The sequence below is a fragment of the Nipponia nippon genome, unplaced genomic scaffold (assembly GCF_047370975.1).
Source record: "Nipponia nippon isolate SJK-2023a ecotype South Korea unplaced genomic scaffold, ASM4737097v1 scaffold_1, whole genome shotgun sequence".
NCBI classification, from domain to species: domain Eukaryota; kingdom Metazoa; phylum Chordata; class Aves; order Pelecaniformes; family Threskiornithidae; genus Nipponia; species Nipponia nippon.
The window spans coordinates 71918632-71938556 of NW_028262290.1; positions in this window are offsets into that span (position 1 = coordinate 71918632).

Below are 19925 nucleotides of genomic sequence, written 5' to 3' on the forward strand. Positions count from 1 at the left end.
CCACTGAGATCCCTGGTACTCCCATCTGGACTGAGGCAGGGTAAGGAGGAGAGAGCAATAAACTCTTGAGGGAGAAAATGAAAGATGAGGGACTTTGGGAAGAATTAAGTGACTAAGCAGGAAAAAAGGAAGGAAAGGAGTTTTTTTTCAATGCTGTAACACTCTTGCACACTGACTTTTTCCACTACTGTCTTAAGGATCCCGATGGAGCTGCTATCACAGCTATGCAAAAAATTGAGCAAGACCAGGTTCTTGTACATATACTAGAACAGAGGTCTGATAAAGCATTAGGTTTCTTTTCTATTTCAAACACAAACCATTTCTTTAGCCCTTTCTTTGGCATTTCATTCTCTTAAATGAAACAGTTCACTGTTGCATTATTTATAAAACCCAAGCAGTTTCCTCTGTTTCTGGCTCACTGTGATATGAGCGTATGTGTTGCAGCACAACCTTGGTACAGGCCTCTCCTGCTGTGCTGAGGAATGGGGTTAGGTGTGTTTCCCCCGGGGCTCTTAAACACAAATGTCTCATAAGGGATCAATTCAGATTATTTTTTAATGTTTTTTACAGCTGAGCAAAAGAACAACAAGTGTAGCTGCTCACAGATCTAGAACTCTTCATGTCCCCCCAGAAACTTAAACCCAAACCTCATTGGGGAAAATGTAAGTGAAGGTGAGCTGTGTAATGTAAGTTTCTGATTTCACAGAGAAAATGCTACCAGTATTATGCATTCCCCAGGCAGCAAAATGTGAGGGTTTGACAGCTTTCCACTGTGATTTTAGCTTAGTTCTGCTTTGCCTCACAATGTATCTTCGTATCTTCATTTGCTTATTTACATACCCACTGAAACACGTACTGATCAGACAAATAAGTGTATTTACATTCACGTTCCGTTGTATCAATTCTCTTTTTTTTCTGTGAACACTGTAAACAAAATCTGACACAGCATTAATAAGCTACTGTCAGTGTAATTAATATGAAGAAGAGACACCTTTCCCAAAGGAACACCTAATCCTTTTCATTTCTGTTTATTGCAGCAGGTTACTAGCAAACAAATCTGTGTTTATTTTGCTCTGTGTAACCTGTGCACTGTTACTTCCAAAACAGGGCTCACTCTTGCAAAGGCTTGCTACCATAGCTACCAGGCTACCGATACAGCAAGAACTGTGTCCTCTTCTCATTTACTTCTGTAGGTGGAAGTTAATTGGTGTGGCCATAAAGGAGCAAAGCCTCAGTATCTTACATGACTGAAAGAATAAACATTGTTTTAACATGGCAGACCATTTTAAGAAATAAGAATAATATCAAGATACTTTATGATACTATTAGTAAATAGCATACAGGTTTGATACGCGGGAATGCCTAACCTCAGTATTCAGTATGATTATACCTGCAGCTTGCTGTCCTGGTGTAGGCCAATGCCTTTTGTACAGTTAAATAACAGCTGTGCCACTGGGAAAGTGTTTTTTACAGCCTTCTGGGGGACTTTCGTGCTGATGCAAGAATTCTGGAGTCAGTAACGCATGTCAGTCAAACCCAGCTTTTGCCTCAGTGGAGATAAACAAGCTTAAGCAGCAAGGCTGGGAGGAGCCCTTCAGGCACCCCGTGAGTGCAAGGGTGGGTAATCAGTGCTCCTGTGACTTGCTCCTCTGCTGCAGCTTCTGCTAGCAACCTCTCAAGGAGCTGTGCCTGCCTTTTCCCTCAATTCAAGGGGTTAAGGATGAGAAAATTTAATGGAAAATGAATGGTGTTTATCTGGACATGGAATAATGGTGTTACTTATAAACACTGAAGCAGACACAGAAAGTCTAACAGCAATATATTAAAGGAAAATTTAAATGCAGACTGCTTAGACAGATTTCTTTTTAATATTGAAAAGTCACTTTTATCAAAAAAATTGATCTGTCTGCCAGTCACTCTAGAAATATTCAAAATGCAATTGTAAATATATTATATTGAGATAGCATCTGGTATTTCCAAAAAGCAATGCAGGGCACAGAGCCAGTGTGTTGCAGAGTTTCTGTGAGGATGCAGTGCCTGTAACTAATGGATGCTGATGGTCAAACTTCTGAAGTGCTCTTCTACCCAGAAGAGAATCGCTCTTGGCTTGACTGGGGAGGTAACTCTTTAACCCCACATAATTTCACGCCACAAAATCATCAAAGCGATCTGTTTGAAAAGGGCATGGTCTTCGTTCTGATCTTTCATTAAGGCTCTGCTATGCTGACAATACTGATAATAAAATTATACTCATTAATTACTAATACTATACCATGCTCCTTTTCGGAAGCCTGAAAGTGACTGTGATTTGATGGTTACTCATAGGCTTGATTCTGCATCTGCTAAAACCACCAGGAATCAGTAAGTAACTCCTCTGGCAGTACTGGTACTGTACAAGGAAAACCAGTGCCTGTGGCACCAGGAGCAAGCACTGTGTATCTTCTTATCGCTGCACACTGCAATCTCAGCTTACCTCATGGCTATTGATCTACCAGGAAAACAGGCAAAAGCTGGAAGACTACAAAACAGCTTGTGTCAAATCACTAGATTTTTATCTTACTGGTCTGCCACACACCGTCCAAGTATATTTCTAATACTTAGTCCATCCACTGTCCCAAACATGATTCATTAAGGTTAACGATTCTTCTGTCTGCATGCGTTAGTCATTCTAAGCTGCATTAGTTCAACTCCAGTGTATTTAAGGACTTATCATTAATTAAATACTGTTCATACTGAAATTTGTAAATGTAAAGTGCAATCTAAAGACTATTAATAATTGTCAGACCCTTGCGAAAATTATAGAAGTACATCCATATTTCCCCCCCTTGCCATCCTTGGGGGGGAGTGCAATTTCTCCATCAAATTTTAGCTGGAGCGAGATGGATGTGAGTCCTTCAGAGCAATTTGTTTCAGACACCTGCATTCAGTGCAAGCTGCGTCTTGCACCACAGGGGCCTGAGTGTCACATAATCCCCTCCTCTATCTGATGCCTCATTTCTGTGTGTATGCTCAGCAATAGCATGCATGATGTTGGGAGCTGGGGTTTTCTCCTCAACTTTCTGGAAATACCAAGTACTCTTGATCACAGGCTTTATGTCTTCTGTGTTGTCATTGTGGCTTCAGATGTGATTTTGCCACATCTTGTGCATGAAGGGGCAGTGTGGGACAATTCTCCTGCTTCTCCTGCAGTGCACCTGCAAATAGCCCATCAGTCCAAGCATCACATCTCTCTCACACTGGGCATTGCATCCACTTGCCAGCTAGAGAAATAAAAACAAAGGTAACTGTGAGACAGGTAACTTCTTCCTCAGGGAAGAAGTAGTGGTGGAGAGGAAACGAAACCAAGAGCTTATCGTTAGACCATTTCCACACTTCAGCCCCAAAGTTTGCTGTTGAGGATTTGCTGAGATGAGATGCACAGACTGTTGGCTTTAATGATATTTGTGGAGGAGCATAGCACTGTATTCCAAAGCCATTATGTTTTCTGTGGAGATTTTGTCTCAGGGGATATTATTGCAAGGTTGAACAAGTCAGTGTTTGGCAAGTCAGAGCTGCAGAGCTCCACAAGTGACTGACTTTGGCAGAAGGTAAGTAGATTTTGTATTTTCCTTTCAAATGATGCAACACTTTTAGAAAAAATTTAGATTTTAGAAGTATATTAAAAAGAATACTTCACCTAGGGAACTCTTAATCTTGCTGTGGGCTGGCAGGACACTCCTTTTCCTGGCCATGTTTTCCACTGGAGTGGGGAAGACTTCCAGCAGACTTACTTACTCCAGGGAAGACTCTTCCACATAAAAGGACTTGATAGGAGATAAGTTTGCAAAGGAATAACCAGCAGCAAAACCTAGAAAAATAAGATTTTCTCATGTTTGGTTTGTTTTTATTCCTTTCCCATCATATCCCACCACATGTAGATGATTTGCTCTGACAGTGGATGAGCAGATGAGAGCGTTAGAGTTTCCTGTCCACTTAAGGAGAGTGTGGTGCAGCTTTGCTTCTACTTTCAGTATCAATATCTCTCCTGTACCACACTGCTCATCTCTATTGGCCATCAAAGGTTTACCCACATATATACAGCAGACTGGTAGACATCGTCATCCATTGGTAAGTAAAAAAAAAAAAAATAGTATATAAAAAAGTAGTGAATGGTAATTAATGTCATTTACAGGACATATAAAAACATTTTGATCATAGAATCATTAAATATTAAAATGTGGCATTTGCCACTACTGCACATAGTAGGTATGTGTGTACATTCCAACCAGGAACTAGCAGATTGCCTTTTTAAGTAAGGGAAGTTTTGCCTTCCTTTGCTGTGTATGCCATAAAGTGTAAAATTTCTTTGCTTACATTTCCTGCACTACTTCAACTTGAACAAGAAATTTTGATTTGTTGTTCAACTTGAGAATTGGTATCTTGTTTGTTTATAGAAATATTACTCTTTAGTTAATTCAATAAAAGACATAGTCTTGTAAATCTAAGCATCCTCACACGATTAAAAAGAAGGCAAATAGTTATTTGGAGTAGCCCATTACAAATCCATTCTTAATGAGCAAAATATTGGTAGTGGACCTTTTAGTGATTTTTGCATGTGTCAATTTTATTCTCACACTGTTGAAATAGTACATCTATTCAGTTGAATAAATAAACCTTTAATGAAACTCTACAGCTCCCATAGATCTTGTGAAACAACCTTCAAGCACATTTGGTTTTATATTGTCGCAAGTAAAACCTATACCTGAAAGGGAGCAGATGATGAGACAGCAGAGAAATACAATTGCTGCCACTGAGAAAGTGTTTAAGCTACAAAGATTGTGAATGAAATAGATTTGACAGAAAGGAAAAATGAAATGTAGATCTAGCATTAGGAAAGAAGAAATATGCAGTAAACAACTTCTAAGGATATTAAAATGTAATAAGCAAGTTTTAATATGGTCTATTTGTACATTTTTCATCTTTTTTTATTACAATTTTGGTTATGATTTAGCTTCCAGACCATTCCCCTCCAAAATCCAGACAAACCACTTCATAGTGTATTTTATAATAAATATGACTGGGAAAAGTCTTCAGTGAACAAGTTGGTTTAAAAATATTCTTCAGCGGATGGTATTTGTTTTGGTGGTTGTTACTCACCGCTTCTCAAAGCCCTGAGGAATTCTTTAACACTTTTGCAGCTAGTATTTTTTATCATTCAGCAGTTCATTTCTTTGTGCTGTAGATACATGTGTTTGTGGGAGTGTGCAGAGAATAAATACTATGCACCAAAATATTTTAAAAAAAGAAAGAAAAAAAGAAATTAATGAATCCAAGTGCTCAACAGAAAGGGCAAAGTAATCCCACCCTTTCTAAATATGTGTTATGATACTTAAATAAATTTGCACTTAGAAATATGGTTTATCTCTTTTTTGCTTCCCCACCACCACCTTATAACACATCTTCTTTTTGTGGGACCTATCTACAGAAATCTTTTCAGGTCTTGTCATTTGCCTTTGATCCACATATTTGCTTGGTGAGTCCCATCCAATCTTCATCTGATCTCCATATTTTGTCCTGCTCTTGCCTGCCACCCTGGGCGATCTGTTTTTGGCTCCTGTCCACCTCCTGATGCTCCTATCCAGCAGTAATGTCTCTCTCATCTCCATGTAATTGTTTCTGTCCTGGGCTTTCATCACTGTCATGGTTTAACCCCAGAAGGCAACTAGCACCACATAGCCACTCACTCACTCGCCCCACGGTGGGATGGGGGAGAGAAGCAGAACGGTAAAAGAGAGAAAACTCGTGGGTTGAGATAAAGACAGTTTAATAGGTAAGGCAAAAGCCGCGCACACAAGCAAAGCAAAACAAGGAATTCATTCACTACTTCCCACGGGCTGGCACGTGTTCAGCCATCTCCAGGAAAGCAGGGCTCCATCACACGTAAGGGTTACTTGGGAAAACAAACGCCATCACTCTGAACATCCCCTCCTTCTTTCTTCTTCCCCCAGCTTTATACGTTGAGCATGACGTCATATGGTATGGAATATCCCTTTGGTCAGTTGGGGTCAGCTGTCCCAGCTGTGTCCCCTCTCAACTTCTTGTGCACCCCCAGCCTACTCGCTGGTGGGGTGGTGTGAGAAGCAAAAAAGGCCTTGACTCTGTGTAAGCACTGCTCAGCAATAACAAAAACATCCCTATGTAATCAACACTGTTTTCAGCACAAATCCAAAACACAGCCCCATACTAGCTACTATGCAGAAAATTAACTCTACCCCAGCCAAAACCAGCACAGTCCCTCCAGATCATTTCTCCCTGCATCCCTCTTTCTTGTCAAAATCTTCCCTCTCCCCTCCACCCAGTGGCTCCTGATCTTTCTGCCCCACCAGTTTCAGCTTGTCCTCCCACCCTTGTGGCTTAGGCAGGCCAGGCAGCCTCGCAGTCGCTGTGTCTTGCTTGAGCTCTTCTACAAGTCCAGCCCTTGTCCCATCTTCGCTTATATCAGAAATTTCTTTGGCCAAGGGTGCCTAGGACGCATGGAGAGCTTGGAGCTTGCCTGGAGCAGGCACGTAGTAAATAATGGAAAATAAGGTTTTATAACGGGACTTGTGGAACAGCCTTTGTAACAGGAAATGGACCAGCATTTATATGTTTATAAATTAATTTCTATAAATATTTTACCATAATTTTTTGCCCACTGGTTCAAACAGAAGTGGATGTTTTTGAAGGGATTAGAAATCAGGTTGAGGACATAGGTATGTACATACAAATATGTGCATGTGCTTAGATTAATCCTGATTTATTCTTTTAAAGAAAAATTCTGTGATTTAAATGTAAGTTTTTATGATTCATTCACTGGCTCTTTTATTTATTCCTGTAGTTTCACTCTGCGCCCTTAAGCTATCACAGATATTTTATATGATGGTACTTAATTGTGTTCATCCACCAGAAATGCTGATTGAAAATTAAAATGTTCCTGCTCATTTCTTTCTGGAGATATGCACGTTGAAAATTAATAGATGCATTTTTATTATGTACATGAAAAAAACGGACCTCAGTAGCATGGCAAAATGCTTAAATTAATAGTTCTGTAACTAGAAATCCTACCTGAAGCAGTTAGTTTGGGTTTTAATGGGCGTTCCACTTTCGCCATGACCAGCTCTGTAACAGTCCTAGTACTTGAGCTTTATCGCCATTATTGGTTTAATGAACTGAAGAAAAAAAGATCAAGCTAAATGCATGTAAACCTTCTTTGAAGATGTGCTGAAACTCATTAAAGTGAGGTAAATCCATTAAGCAAGGGGTAAACTGCCTTACAAGGCCTTCGTGTCGGTGAAGCCCAATCGTGCATTTTCCTCAGAAAGGAAGAGTGGTGGCAGAATGAGGGATCCCACCACATACCGCATTAGAAGAGCAGATGAAGGGTGTTTTCATTTTAACACATCCCGCTGCAATAAGTTGGTGCCTGTTGAGTGAGTTGAACAGACGGCAAGGCTGGTTATACTGTCCTCGGTCCTCTCTCTCCTGTCCTCAAGGCTGGCCTCAAGGAACGGTGGGAGCAGTCTCTTATTGCCTCTCCCCTCTGCCTCCTCTCTGGAGAAGTGAAGTTTGTACCTTCTTCCCTTACAGAAGTGGACCAAGAGATCTGAGGGGCAGAGCAAGTGCCAAAGCCTCCCAAGAAGAAAAGACCACGCAAGGTGGGAGCACCGTACAGTTGCCCTGGGCTACCTGACAGCGAGTATTTCCCTGCTGACTGTCATCCTCCCTGATATAAAGAAAGGAAGAGAAAAAAGGAGGCTGAGATTCACAGACCTCCCTGCTCTTTTGTGGCTGAGGGAAGCTGCATCCCAGTTTCACAGTCTCGAAGGGCAGGATTCATTCATTTTTCCTTCTCTGTTGATGCTCAAGGGGAGAAGCTGTGATTGGGAGAGAGTACTAGAGAGGCACTGCCTATGTGACAAGTATATCAGAGAAATATGACCTAAATTCATGACCTACTGAAAATCTGGGGCCCTCCTGAGCACCTAGATGTGGCACTGCCATTTTGGGCTTTAACCCATCCTGCTCTCCATAGTCTTACCAGGTTGGGTTGGGGGAAAGGAAAGGAATATTTTGTATAGACACACATTTAACCCCAGGGACACCATGCCTTTGACCCTGAATGACAGTCAACATCAGATGGTTTGCTTTTGAATTTAATGGGCCTGTCCTCATTGGGAACAGAATGTTGGATGTCTCCAGCTGCCATTCATTTATGCCTGAATTAAAATGAAAAGGAGTTCACATGGCAGGTTCTCCCAGGCAGATGCCAGTCCAAAGGCTGGGTTTGGTATGTTGCATATGCAACAATTGACTCTGAAACCCTTAACTTGGAAAAAAATTTAGTCCCAGACATTATGTGTTTCCAGGTATTTCACTATTTGAACACCTTGCATCCTGTGACACAGTCATGTACTGTCTTTTTGTGTCAAATCAGGAATATTGGTAGACAAAAGGAAATTATTTTGTTGTTCTTTGGATTTCTCTAGCTCAGCTGCATAAGATTAGTCATTACAGTCTTACACTAATAGAGTTTTTACCAGAAATATAATTCTTATGCTTGAAATTAGGTTATTATATGTGAAATGTCTTCTTTTGCTGCAATAGGTTTGCCTGCTGGCCATAGGCAAAGAAAATCAGAAAGGGGAAATCCCCTTCTGAGTTCCAGAATCAAAACAGAGAACAATGGGAAAAACTGAATATGTTTCCAGATTTTTATGGTTTGCCCTCAGCTCTGGCATTCGGACTCGCAGTCACACGCCATGTAGTAGCAAAGGCAGGTAAAATATCCTGAGTACAAGATAGAAGTGGGTTTGGTAGCTTCATTTGGAATTACACCAAACCACACAGAGGGAGCATGATACATATTTGCAAATGTTAAATATTTTAGAATTCAGCGCATCTTTCTTCTCTGTATGCACATGCACCACAGCTGTGAAAAAGTGACGTTAGTCATAAGTTCAAGCCTCATGCCCAACTTTCCCCAACTGGCAAGTTTTTAATTACATTAACATTCACATTTGCTTGCTTCCATGTTCCTAAAATGAAGATTAATTTTCATCATGCCAAAGTTCTGAATGTCACAGGATTTCTGCAGTCATCATTCACAATACTTGCCAGGAAGTAATAGTGAAAGCAATTCCAGCTGTTGGCATGGAAGTCTGGAGGTTGATGAGGAATAATTGCGCGATCTTCTGAGAACTACGTAGTGCTAACCCACTGTTTTGATATGTATCTTTATAAACCCTTTGCTTAAATGTTGAAGTAGCAATGTGATTTCCAAAAACCGTAATGCATGTTTTGTTCCTAATTAGTGTCTCTAGTCTGTAGAATAGCTGTAGGTAGAGAAGGTAAGTTGCTATAAATTGAAAAAATAATAATTGAAAGTTCTGAGTTCTGAGTAAGAATTGTGCTCAGTGGTATAATTTGGGCAGAGGGGATTAATGATTTACACTAACAATAAAGAAAAGAACTTAAAATACTGTAGCTGCTTTATTAATGTAGTTATTAATTTATTTTTTATTATGCATATGAAGAAAGATGGATTACCTCATAAACATGCTTTCCTAAAGACTCTGCAGTAACCGAATGATGAGCGAGGCAGTGGTTGCAGCAGCAGGTAGGAATGGGAAAAATGTTGTTGTGCAGAACAAGATAATGAATGCCTTGGATTGAGCAACAACATCCGAGACTGTGCATTGCTCTTGTGGCTTTCAACCTTTCTATGCAACTGCAGCTGCTTTCCTGTTTCTCCTTGTTTCTTGTTGAAGATGTATTACAGGCAAGCTTAGCGAGCTCTTGAAGTCCAAGCGACTGCAAAGCAGGCCAGGTAACAGAAAGCTTAACAACGACTACAACAGCTCCATGCGTTGATGTATGATGAGCATCTGAGCTGCTGTTTCAACCACTGTGAGATCTTTCTAGAATATGGATATTTGCTGTCAACTTTTTCATCAAGGAGAAAGTCTAAACGCCTGTGGTGGTGTCTTAAACACCCAATGTTTTCATGGTGAACAGCAGACTAAAGAGGCCGTGTTCTGCTAAGGCTTGGATGCACTACCAGGGTAAAGTTCAAACTTGGTGCCAATGGAACTGAGGCCTTTAAGTTGTTGCTATGGGTCTCTACTTGTACCAAAGCCAGTCTTAGGCAGACACAGGCTGTCCCTGTGGTTTTATGAAACCCCATGTAGCCCAGGCAGCCTTCACCCCACTGAGTTACATCATCCCATGAGACTGCCCTGCACCAGCTTTTCTTCTGAGAAAGGTAGTTCAGCTCCTAAATTACCTTGCCCAGATATGCTCCAGGTGAAGAGAAAGGCAGTTCTCCTGGGGCCACTTGCATGTGTTAACTCTGACCCTTGTGAGGCAGTAGCTCATGGTTCCCGTGTTTCCTCTGCGTGACCCTTTGCCAGGACTAAACTCCCACAGGTGCTTCACCCTGGGGGTGTGGATGCCAGGCAGAGACACAACACGAGGAAGTCAGAAAGCAGAGCACTGAGGCAGTGGAAAGACATGGCTCTGCTCTAACGCTCTGCAGTAGGAGGGCAAAAATTGGACATGTTTCTGGATCAGCACTTGGGAAGGAGATATAGTTAATTTCCTTTTTATAGAATAATTTAGCAGCACGTTTCCTAAGTGTAGCTCGGATTTTCCCTGTTGTTCTTTCCCATGGTGAAACTTTCACAGGCAAAACCACAACAAGACGGTTGAGTTGCAGACACCAATCTTAACTGGCTCTCATTTATTGACAGCAGTCAAGCTCCCTGCCTACCTGCTGCTGTTACATCTCTGCTACTTTGCTAAGACAACTTCTGCCTATCCAGCATCCTCTAGAAAATGCAGGCGTGCTCACTGCTCAGAGGACATTTGTGCTACTCCTGCAGTGAGTCCCCTAATTTGTGCTATTACCAATTTGAAAGCTTTCAGTAAGATTCTTCTCTGTGTATTTGATCTTCTTTGGCCCACAGACAGCAGAGGACTTGTGTCCTTCCAGGCTGACCCCTCAGCAGGCAGTCTGGCTATTGCTCTGCGCCAAGCAACCCCCTGCCAGAAGGGGTGCCCCTGCCCCTTGTGTTTTCCTGCCCTTTTACTTGCATTACTGCGAGGCAGGCACAGGGACCTGAAACCACAAGCTGAAAGAGGGAATAAGACAGCATTTTCAGCAGCAATACAGTCTTAGCTCAGCTTAAACTAACATAGAAATGACACCCTCCATATCAATACAAGGTTATTCCCAGATACTTAGCAGAATTGGTCCATTTGGGCTATGACTTTGTTTGCTGGGGGAGGTCACATCCTAACACTATGAAGTTCAGTTTTTGATCTGTCCATTACTGATAACATGCTGGTTTATGACTATTTCACCAATTATCTTTCATCAAGTATGTTCTGTTCATGCCAAAGTACCAGTATTTCCTTGCCGTCGCAGCACTGCAGTCCCTGTTACTGTCAGGGGCTGCTGAGCATGTTGACACTAATGGACTTCATCACAGCCCCATCTGAAATTCAGCAATTCCCATGCACAGAGGGATTCCTAGGACTGCCTGGATCAGAGCTGACTATCAAAGCCCACTGCTGGATCAAGATTGCTCTGGGCTGGAAGCAGTCTCAGCTGCTGGCTGAAGATCATTTTGTGCTGCTTGCAAGGAGGAGGGGGATTTATAGGGAAGCTGTATATTTTGAGTGTTTGGACAGAGCAGAGAGGGTGGCCGTAAAAGAGACATCATATAATCATATCTTTATTAAGCAATTTAGGAGTAATTGATTACTTACAAGAAGAGCAACGAAACCATTTTAGGAGCCTCTGTTTTCAATTTGCTTCTATCTGACAATCAAAAGGTATAATAAATCTGTGTGGGGGCATGACTGACAGACTGACTTGCATTATGACTTGCTGGAATAAAACAAATGCTTGATCTAGGCCTAGTTTACCTATGTTAAAAATTGTAAAATATATGCTGACTTTGTGGAATCAGTGGTAGGCACTGCGTACTGGTTGGACACAAATTCCCTGTATCTCAGAAGACCCCCTGAGCCTGAAACCACAAACTGGTACCATTTACCCTTGTGAAAAGGCAGCTAGCATGGTCTGTTTGAGACAGAGCTGTGCAGGATCTCTTATGATTTCTCAGAAATGCACTTATCTCATCCCTGGAGCCTGTTTTGGAGAAATAAATTTACTTTAAAAGTATGCTAAGGATTTAAAAAATGAAGATAAATTATAAAATGCTCAGTGTCACAAACTGGGAGAGGTGGTTGCAGTATATTTTCCAGAACACTTGGGATTCAAATACATACTTGGTGAGGTCTGCAGAGGTATCACAGTGAGCTGAAACCCATAGAAATAGATTACAAACTATTTAGGTACTGCAGAAAACCCTCCTAGATGCATAATCAGTTTCTTTAGGAACCCAGTGCTTCCAGAAATCTTGCCTACTTCTCATATCTACAAATGCCTATGCAATGAAGGAAACAGCTCCAAGGCAAAGGAAAAGGATTTTCTGTAAACCAATTCCTTCTCATAAGTGATTTAGATGAGCAGAGTGAGTTTTAGCATCTGATCCATTACTGGTAAATAGTTGAGCTCCAGCCTTCAGGATAGTGAAATGTTTTTGCAATCTTCCAGCCCATCCCCATTATACAAGAATGTTAATTTTTAATTTTTTTATTCTATTCTTTTAAAAAAAAATCAGTACAGTTTTGCCTTTGCAAAAGGATAAATACAATATTACAAACAATAATTGCATAAATGAGACCTTGACTGTGAATGCAAATACAAAGCCACTTAAAGTGATTTTTGTTCCATTTGATTGCACTGGTTTGTTAGATTTATTATTGGTTTACCACATTTTGGCTTCATTTCTCTCTCTTCAGTTACTGTAGCACCAAAAGGTTCTCCTCCCCTACTATTACATCGTTAGCATCCTCCAAAAAACCCTAATGTACAAGCTCTGCCCCCAAATTAATGTCTAGTGACAGATAATAGCAATGAGTAGTTAGTTAGTAATCCTTATAATTGTGGTTTGGAAAACTGACTGCTGAGCTAAGCCATGCAGCCTGAAGCTATAGAGATACAGATTTCTTTGCCTCCAACAGTTGGTGAGCACTGAGCAAGACAACTACAGAAAAGAACTTTTTTTCAAAAGCTTTCTTGCTTGTTATGTTGGGGGGCTATCAGAAAGGCTTGCAAAATCAGAATTGGTTTAGTAGCTTAACAAATTGTAAGAGGGAATAAAATCCTGCCTTCTTGATGACTTTGGTCTTCAGTGAGGATCTATGATCTTGGATGGATCAGGGGTGGAAGGTGGCAGTGAGTTGACTCTGTTAGTGAGTGTCAGATCTAGCAGGATCCTGCCTGGTGCTGCAGAGAGTAGCAGAAGTGATGAGTTAACTCAGGTGAGGCCCTTTCTGCTCAGCCACCAGCGAAAGCCCAAAATCATTAATGGAGATGAACAGCAGGGACAGATGGTATTACCTAGGGACGGCTTTGGCCAGTGTACCTCTAACACTGGGACTACACTGCTCCCAACCCAAACCACAAGTTGGCCTGTGTACAGAGGAAACTCAGAGAAAAATGGGGTATGAGACATTTCTATGTTGAATGCTTACCCTAGTTGCAGGGGAGACAAGTTAATAGACCGTTCTTGCTCGACAGACTTTTTATTTAGTATTTGTCATCAAAGGCATACACTACTGGTTAGGTTCTTGCTGGTGTTGATGATACAAAAATTATTTTAGCCTTGTCAGACAGTAAACATGGGGATGAGATTTTTCCATGCTGCAAGGATGTCTCAGACTAACTTGTTTGTATTTACTCATTTGGAGAGAGAAGGGACACAATCTTAGCTGACACAGCCTCACCATTTCCAAAAGTGAGACAGAAATTCTGGAAACTTTTCTCTGAAAAGCTCTGTCGTGTTAATACTTGTGGACCACCTTAGTCCTGTTCACTGTGTGTAAAAGACTTTTTAATGCCTAACCTGCACAGAAAAACCACCTCTGATAGGATGGTGAGGTGGAGAATCACCCCACCTGGAGGGAACATATTAGCAACGGTGTCATATAAGGCTTTGGTTTAGAAAGTGACCTTGTGCTGTTCAGCATGACTTCACTTCTTGGCTAACTCTCCAGCTTTACTTCACTCCTTGAATAATGCTAAGCTGTAATGACTGGTGTCTGGCTTTTTCCTCTCACAGTATTGCTCTTGCTGCCTAAATGTCCAGAAGACATGTTCCCTTCCTACGTCGCCTTACTGCATTGCACTTAGCAAGGTTACTTTTTAAAGTCCGGGGCTGGCTCGACAATTTCCCTAGAAACTACAGGAGTGCCACTCAAAAGGGAATTGGTGGAAAAAGGTCTACCAATGCCCCATGCAAAAGTGTTATAGAGAGAGCATCTCACACTGAGATGCCTTTGGAGTCTTTGTGCAACGAGGGAAAAAAACATAACTCCTTTGTCTCCCTCGGAGATGGCAGCTTTGAAGTAATACAGCACTCTTGGGGGAGACAGAGGTTTGTTTCTCTTATTTTATTATGAATTTCCAAGCTAAGTATGCTTCGTTTGGTGTAAAGTTTAACTTTTTTTTTTTTAAAAGGAGATTGACACATCTTCACACCATCAAGGTTATATCTGAATTTTGTGGTGCTGAGGCATTGTGCCACCAATGTGTATCATCAGATTGTTGAAGATCACAACCTGCTGGAGAAGGCAGCCTGCAGTGTAGTGAAGGACAAGGAAACGGAGAGGAAGATTTGGAAAGCTACACAGTGAAGGAGTTTAACTCCAAAATCTGTTACCTCAGAAAGTGATACCATACCCCACTGATTAAAAACAGAATACACAGAACGGAGGAGACAGTTTGATGCAAAATCCATTGTCAGTAAAGAGTTACCCTTAAAACTGTATTCTTAACTTGATTTCTGAGATAATTGCAAAACTAAGAGCATCTATTTTTAATATGCTTCCTCCCACCAAAGATATCCCTCAAGAATGGGAAGTAGCACCTGTTTATAGGAAAAATTAGTGCTGATTGCTGTAATGCTACATGCCAAACTGCTACATAAAGCTTGTTCATGTCTCACAAATTGATAGTTATTTGTAAGTCAGTGGCCTCTGAAGGTCTCTGAAGTGACACACAGCGTTATGGAAGGAGTATCAAAGTATCCTCAAATTTCTTGGTATGAGAGAGAGAAAAAGCAGTAAATTATTCCCCACTATCTATGACTTATAACATATCAGAAAATACTACGTGATTTTTATTATGAAGAGTTGATTGTGGGCCAATCAAACTCTATTATCCTGTACTGGACACCAGCATGTATAAGAAATTGTGAAAAAAGATTCTGGATAAAGGAATGCAAATGGACATGCAAAAGCAAAACAGAAAGAAGGGACACATAGACACAAGACGAAACACTTTTAAAGCAGTAATTTCGAGGAATCTGCTGGTCTTCCAGAGTTCAGAAGAGAGAATGTCATGCTACTTGTGTGGCCTGAGCCAATGCACCTTTGTGGGTCACACTGAAAGCTTGAGATCTAAAATCAGGCACTGGATGCATCTGGTCTTTGTATTGCACATTATTTTTTGTCAGTTTTTAACTGGAGGGGAGCTTAAGGTGGTACCATGCCCAGACATCTGCCAAGAGTTCATGCATGCCGGCTAAGGCAGCAGAACAGGCAGTGCCTCTGCTCCTCACCCACTTCAGTGTGTTGCCCAAAAACTGTGAGCAAGCTGAAATCAGCAGTGGTTTATGTCAGTTTGAGGTTTCGAACTGCTGGGGCTCTGGGAAAGACACACTGCCTCTGCCACTGGGACAGTAATGTCTGGTAGAGGCACCAACATAGGTGCCAATAAACCCTGAAATCATAGCTGCCACAATCTCCTGAGACGGCAAGGCAGAGCCCTAATTCTCATGTGTTATCCAACACAGGCCCTGGCCCAAGACCCACAGAGATCATCAGTAGGAGTGACTGTTGTACCAAGAGAGGGAAAGGGTACGAGAAGAACATCCCGAGGTGCCATAACTAGGTTGGAAACAAAAAGCCCCAGGGCAGGGACACACGGACACACGCACATGTTCTCCTTGCAGGCTGAGTGGATGTGCTGGTGTTGCCAGTGAACTCTGGCCAGCAAACCCATGCCCAAGGAAAGCAAGCAGACATGGCACAGGTCATCTGGCCAAGCAACAAGTGCTATGCTGCTCCAGGAAGCACCCTGCAGTCCTCCAGCAACATATGTTCATCCTCAGTTTATGTTGCTCATTTATTCCGTGTTATACTATAAAAGTAGTGCTGCTATCCATAACCAGCAGTACACTACCATACAGATAACCTCTGACTGAAGCTGGCATAGCAACAGAGTGGAAGGCAGGATACTGCTACAGCTGCAACAGGGGAGGGAGGCAGAAGAGAGGGGACTGTGCTGAAGTCTGGTTTCTTCTCCATTAGTTGCTAGGGAGGGAAATCTCTGCCAGGGAATGATAAGGGAGAACTCCTCTAGGCAGCCACAGCCCTCCCAGCAAATCTGCCTGTGCTGCTTACCCTATATTTCTCCACATCCACAAGCTGATTTTAAAGGCAGCATTTGGGAAACAGCTTGTGGTCATGTGTGATTAAAAGAAACAGTGGGTCATGCATTCATGCACACCAGTGGCAGAGGAAAGGGTGCATGTACGCTCTGAACTGAATGTTTCCTTTTCATACATGGGCACAGTAATGCGCATAAATAATTTCCTACCGGGGAAAATAAAAAAAGGGGCAAGCTCTCCTAGATTGCAAAGTGTGGCAGTTCTGTCTGCATAGATGGTCCTTGAACACCTCCTGGACACACGTGCGTGACACAGGGAGGGATTTCTGGCAGCATCTGAGGAGAGGGTGGGAAATCACACAAAAACATGCATCGTGCCCCCTTGATCTCAGGACATTGTACTTCTCCAAAGCCAGGTTGTAGTGAGGCATTTGGATGTCTAGGTCACTCTGGTCACACCCCAGCTGAAGAGCAAGGTCTCTGTGAGGTTTCAGACCAATCTGCCTTAGACCAGTGGGGCGGCCAAAAATGTTCTCAGGGTGAGGCTGCTTATGCGTGAGCTGTTCTTTCTGTCTCTTAGTCAGCAGCACTGAAACGCAGCTACTTTTCTCACAGAGGCTTCAAAGTGAGATTGACAGTATGGTAGCAAGCTGCTTCAGCACAAACTCCTCTTTGCTGTCTTCTAAAAAGGAGAGCTGATCAGAGTTAGTTTATGGCATGTTTTTCTGGACCAGGGACTACCTGACATCATGTCCTTCTCTTCTGTGAGACATTTGCCAGCAATAAACAGCCTAGTGCTCCCTCCTCATGAAGCAGGTAGGATCCTGTTCCTCCCAGCTACGAGCCCAAACGATGCTCATTTAATGATTCTGGGTAGATCTTAAAACACTGACAATTTTAGAGGGAAAAATCAGCATGTGCTTGCTGTTAGGGAGACAGGTCAATCTGTAGCTGAATTATTTTCTCCTCTACAGAACATCTCGATTTCTTACAGCACAGTACCTCCATCTGGGATGTGGAATGAGAGCAGCTCAGATTAAGTAGGCTGTCTTTTCCCTGGAAGCAACTGAATGGTGGTAGTTCAACTCCAGCTGCTGTGGTGGAAACAAAGAATCCTGTCATTACTTGCAGAGCTTTTGCATATATGTCTTCTCCTTGTGCCTAGCTCTCATTTAGAGTCAGGCCTCTTTATGCTGCTGCAACTACTCACAGGGAACTTGAATTTCACTTGCAACCACTTTTAAGGTAGTTTTGTGCCGCCAGAGAGGCCCCAAAGGTTAGTAGCAACAGGACAAAAGCTATACATGACCTTTGCAGTACCCAATTTACAAGAACCTCTCTGCCTTGGAGGACAGACCTGTGTACCTATCCTTCCTACACTAATGACTTAATAGCATCTATTCTAGCCTGACTGGGGAGCAGCAAGTCACCTACAATCAGCCGGTTTTGCATCCTGCTGCATCAGTCAAGTCAGCCAGTGCCTTAGGCACTGACCAGGGGCTGCAGGGCAGAAGGTCCATCTGCTGTCTAGAACATTGTCATGAGGGAAGGCACCTTATATCTGTACCTTATTAAAGAAAACCCCAGAGCAGAGAAGGAGTTGCTCACTGGTAGGGTTTTGTTTGGTTTTGTATGTTTGTTTATTTTTGCAGTTACTGCATAAAATACAGCAGCAGTCCTGAGAGTCCTCATGAATCAAAGGCACCTTCTCAGCTGAATGTCCCATTGACACTGCAGACTTTTGCATCCTTCCCATTTTGGTTAATCTAAACTCTTTTCCAGCAAGGTGGCAGAGCTTCCACAGGAACCTGCAGCCTCCTGATTAAGACCCTGTTCTTGGAAACTGAATCCCCGAGGGCAGTTGTCCCACTCCTAAGCAAGCACTAGGGAAGGTCTACGGGCATGCAAAGGGACAGTGCAACAGCTGCCACCACTGCTCTCAATGTCACTTGCTGGTTTCTGTGCTGTGCCCTGTCCCATCAGTGCATGTCCAGCAGGCTCAGGCAATGATGACTGGAGGGAGCTCATCCCTTCCCATGGGCAGACGCACCCTCAGCTCCCGGATTTCACTACATTTCAGCAGAAACAAAGTGCACATCACTTAGTCCAGCCGAGAGAGGAGCACCTTGTGGCATGGGGCAATGCCCAGTGCGGGAGCAATTTTTCCAGTCAGACAGGGTAGACCCAGGCACCTTCAAGGCAGTGACAGCCAGGGTGTCAGAGGTCTAGTTTTGGCTGTAGCTGGAGTTTAAGTGCTGAAGCCTATGTCTGTTTTCATTTGTTGGATAAAATGCAAACCCAGTCCCTGTTCCTTTTTGGATAAGTGTGCATCAAAGCACTATCTTACGAGTAGTTGGCCTTTTGTGTGAAATGTGTCCACAAAATATGAGTAAGTGGTAAACTGTGTGCCTAGGAACTAAAATGGTGAAAGTGCCCTATAGGCATAGCTTAAAATGAGCTACCCTCCCTCAGTACTTGCTGTATGCACCTTCATTTTCTGTTACAAGATTTCCCTGGTTTAATTTTCTCTTTGCTGTTGAAACTTATTAAAAGAAAATGATGGAGCAAGCTACTAGAACTTACAGGTCTAATGTTCAGTTGTTTCCATAATCACAAGAAAATAAAGTCTGATGGATCATGTAATAGGAAAATGAAGAAAACCTGAGCACTGTCTCAAGCAGTATTTGCTTAATGAATATAAGACAGCGTTGATGACAATATTTCTTGTTGCTGGTACTTTATAATGTGATGGGGACTGCATTATGCACAATATAATTCTGGTGTGTGTTTTTTAATACACTTTTAATGAAGAAATGTAGATCTCATAGCTTTGAATGAGTGCACTTTTCACTTGTAGATAGGAAGAAGAGGGAGGAAATGGCTTTGGAAAAAAAAAAATAGGAGCATCTTCCATCAGAAAGAGAAGAGAATAAAGGGACCTTTTATGGAATGGGACATTTGGGGCTCCCATGTCCTTTTCCACCAGCCACACAGGTCTCTGTGTAACCAACACAGTTTCAAAAGAAAAGACCTTCTAGTTCTGAAATCTAGTTTCAAATACTTATTAGTGAGAACACATTCAGCTGCTGTTGTTTTTCGAAAGGGGCTCTTACAGATCTTTTTGCAACCGTATTGTCCATTGGTTATATTCCTACAGACCTAGGGCTCTCATGTGAATGCATATACCCATGGACATTTACATGCATAAGGTAGTTGCTACTAATATATTCCTTTGGGCTGATGGAAGTGGGAAACTGAAGCAAAAATGTTTGCTGGACTTTCTTAATAAGGTTCAAAGGGATTTTAGTTATAAATGATATTTTGAATGTAAAAAAAATCTAGACCAAAAGTTGCTCTTTTTTAGTAGCTTCTTTGTCATTGCCAC